The sequence below is a fragment of the Rhagoletis zephyria genome, unplaced genomic scaffold (assembly GCF_001687245.7).
Source record: "Rhagoletis zephyria isolate East Lansing unplaced genomic scaffold, Rhagoletis_zephyria_1.1 Rzeph_scaffold_03869, whole genome shotgun sequence".
Classification (NCBI taxonomy): domain Eukaryota; kingdom Metazoa; phylum Arthropoda; class Insecta; order Diptera; family Tephritidae; genus Rhagoletis; species Rhagoletis zephyria.
Window position 1 is genome coordinate 21,968 of NW_016160952.1, and position 4,218 is coordinate 26,185.

The window sequence follows — 4,218 nt, forward strand, 5'->3', positions numbered from 1 at the left end:
TCAAAAAAGTATGTCTGGCAAAAGAAGCCACCACGATGTGACTCGAGCTGGGCGCAGTAGCGTCACATGGAGAGATTCGGCGCGTGAATTCCTCCATAGTCGATAATTCTGCTTTTTTACCCTGTCCGTTGGGTTAAAATGTCCTTCATCTACATATATAAATATCAAGTTGAGCAAAGCTTCATCTTTTCACATTCTCTGTAGCAGCAGGTCTTCGGCATTTGGTGTGCTTTCAATTTGAGTCTTGTATCGACTCCATTTGAACAAATTAATTTCATATCAATACGCCTGGAGAGATCTTAATGGCTACATCAGTATTTATTTAATGCGTCCGAACTTTGTTATTTCGGCGGTAAGTTTTTTGAGAGACTGTTGCACACGCGAAATTTTTTATTTTTTTTTATGGAAATTATTTTTTGTTTATACATACATAATCGTCGCTTGCAAGAGTTACAATCTGTCGAATTGGGATTTTCCTTTCGTGTTTACTTCACACCAATTAATTACCATAAATTCCTCATCATTTAGGAGCGAAAAACGATAGGATAGTCTTGTCGAAATATTTATTTTCTAAAAATTTTTACTACTCGCTATTCCTAGAGGGTAAATGCGCGTCACTTGCGAACCGTCTAAAATGTCCGTAAACATACAAAAGTAGCGATAACCATCGCTTATTGTGTAAATAAACAAATTGTCACATCCAATTATGCGAATATACGCGCAAAGTATAAAACAGTCAGTGGCCGCTGCAGCAGAACAAACGGTCATAAAAAAGAAAAACAAAATATAATTAACTACGATAAATAATAACACCTGTAAGTAAGTTTGCTGCTGCTGCAGGCTGACAGCGCGCGAAATAGCAAAAACAAAACGCAGTGCGGAAGGAAATTGACTGGGGTGTGGCAAAAGACAGCACATTTAGCGCTTACATACAAAAGTAGGCAGTTAACAGCTGAATATGTTGTTTATGACTTTGCATAAATAGGTACTGGCGTGCTTGATGGCTTCCAGCGAATTTATGCAACGTTGCAGTTCAGCCATGATTGAGGTTATGGACATAGGAACGATGTTTTGAGGCCAAAAATAAACTTGAAATATGTATCTACTTCGAATGGTACTATATTTTTCATGGTAGCGGCAAAAGATTTTTTATTCGAAATATTGTCACCAAAACCGCTTTGAAAACATTTCTTACTACTTTGCCGACACAAAGAAGTTATGTCTAATAACTTTTATTGCAGTAAATCTTAAAAGAGTGTTCTAAGCTGCTATCAATTTTCAGGCGGCCAATGATAGAGCGCATATTGCGAGTAAATTATACGGTCGTTAAATTTTTATGACAACCATTCTTGCTTTGCAATTTCTTTTTTACGTATCAATCAATGGCACTAACAGAGGAAATGGCGCCTTACCAAGCCATCAAACAAAGCAGCTTGGCAAAGCCACATAAGCCGGGCTCGCAGACAAAAGAGTAGAAAGGTGGTAAGCAGGTAGAACAACGGTGACAAATGCTGACATAGGAAATAAAGGCCTCATGCAAAACTGTATTTATGATTAGTCAAAGGAGTTTGTCACATTTTCCATTATAATGCACTCAGTTGTGCAGCCTTTTTCAAATCACGCCCATACGCAGAAGACTTGGCAGTCGGCCGCCACTTACCATTTTTCTGCAAAAGCCATGCAACATCATTAAAAAAAAACTTTTCACCAATACTGCTTCCAACTATATTTACTTTCTACTTCTTTGACACAGAGGCATCTTCACTTTCCCATTGCAAAAGTTGAAAGTAAAATCCAATTATAGCCATAAATTCAATTTGCATTCTCATTGCAAAAATATCAGCATATTTCGCTGGCTAAAGTGCCACAAAATATGTGATTATCCGACACTTTTCACGGCAGAAAATTCATTTCCTTACAGTGTTGCATACTAACATACATACATAAAAGGTACGTATGTATGCACATTTAAAAGTAAATGGAAAAGTAGTAAGCAAGAAAAACTTTTAGCGCAAAAAATACCGGTTTTACATTTATAGGTCAGAAAAACTGTTAGCAGCATTGCTGTAGCGGGAAAATAAAGTAGAAAAGTGCATGCAAACGCAAAAAAGCTACATACATACATATGGACACACATAAATGCATATATTTTTCGTGATTTGCTTTACCTTTTATGTGCAAGCGACGGAGGTTGCTACCGACAATCGAGAGGACAAAGTTGAGTCAAGCCTGATTGAAGTTAGTGTTAAGCGCATCAAATCTACTATATATGGATATACATATGTTTGTATTAATGTACGAAAGTAGCATATCTATTGAAAGGCTGATGATTGGAAAGCCTAAGTCAAGGAAAATGCAGAGTGACAGTTTTGGCACAGTTAGGAAGTGAATGCAAATCAAAAGAACATAGATAGATTTAAAAAAAAAATATTTAAAATGAAATGATGCATCAGAAGAAATTCTACAATAAAATAAAACAAAAAAATTTAAAAAATAACGTACAAACAGTACAATAAAAAAGATAATTGGGTGGTTCACAAGATGGCGTACTTGTCGTATTGTTGTATGTTGTGAAGTTTTTAACGGCTAAATAAATGTTTAGAGGACTTGAAATCACCACCAACTATTTTTTAATTGGGTGAAATTTCATAATACAACTTTTATGTTAGCTTGCGAATTCCCTAAATATAGTTTTAGCCGTTTAAAGTTTATGACATACAACAGTTCGACAGTATACAACACCTTGTGAACTCCCTAAATGCAAAAAATAAAACCAGAAATTTTAAATAAAAAAAAAATATCTAATGATATAAAAAATAAATCAATAAAAATAAAAAATTAAGTGAAATGTAAAAAATAAAACTAAAAATAAAAATAATAAAAAAATAAATTGAATTAAATTAAAAGAAATTCAATTCCATTTAATTTAATTCAGTTCAATTCAACTTAATTTAATCTATTCCAAATCAGTTCAAGACAAGTGAAGTCAATTCAATTCAATTCAATTCAATTCAATTCAATTCAATTCAATTCAATTCAATTCAATACAATTCAATTCAATTCAATTTTATTTAATTTAATTCAATTCGATTCAATTCATTTCATTTCAATTCAATTCAATTGAATTCAATTTAATTCAGTTCAATTCAATTCAATCTAATTATTTTAATTCAGATCAATTTAATTTAGCGCAATTCAAGAACATTTATTTCAATTCGCTTTAATTTAACTCAAATCAAGTCAAGTCAATTCAATTCCACTCGATTAAAAAATCCGAATATCCGGATAACAAAACGAAAGAATATCCGGATTTTCGAATCCAAAAATAACCATTGTTTTTGTATTAATCAAGTGTTCTATTATTTTAAACACTGTTTAGAATATCAGTATAACTAAGTGAACGGATATGAACTAGATATCCGGATAACAAAAAAGAACGGATATCCGGATTTTTCCCCGTATTCACGAATATCCGAACAAATATCCGAATTTACGGCTAGTCCCAACCTAAGTTGAAATAAATCAATTTAAGAAGAAACGAGAAGAAGTGCGCGCATCTGCAAAAAGTACGCGATAATAGTTAAACTGAGGCAAAATCCAATTACGCACAGAGCTGTGCGAGTGGGTAAAAACCAAAAATTTGGTCGTCCCAAATATATATATACATATATATTGGTATTGTTGGAAAGGTAATTTATCCAGTATCAAGGCTCCGGACCCAATTTTTGCATAAAACAATTAATACACAGCAAAAAGGCCCTTGAAGTTGGCGCATTTTATGCCAAATATTTAAAAAAAATTGCCAAAATTACAACTTATAAGTTATTAAGTTAAATTTTTAATTTTTACATTTAATATTCTTTAAGGTATCTGCAAAAAATTAAATTTGTTAAAAAATTTGAATTCTATAGTTGAGACTCGCTATATTTTAAATGCAAATTTTGTTGAAAACAAAGATATTAGTAAAGTTTAAAGGAGTAAATCTAAACATCATGTAAAATCATGCTTTTTTTTATTCCGCAAATCAAAAGTGTTGCGTACAAAAGCGAAAAAGCGTATTATTACAAAAGTCCGATTGTACGCAAATAAATGCAGTTTACACGAAAGCGGGTGATATAAAAGCGGATTATATTAGATTTTAAAAGCGGTTTATTCAATTATACAGCGGGTTACAACGATAGATAAAAAGCGAATATTAACTAATGACATTTTCCTTTT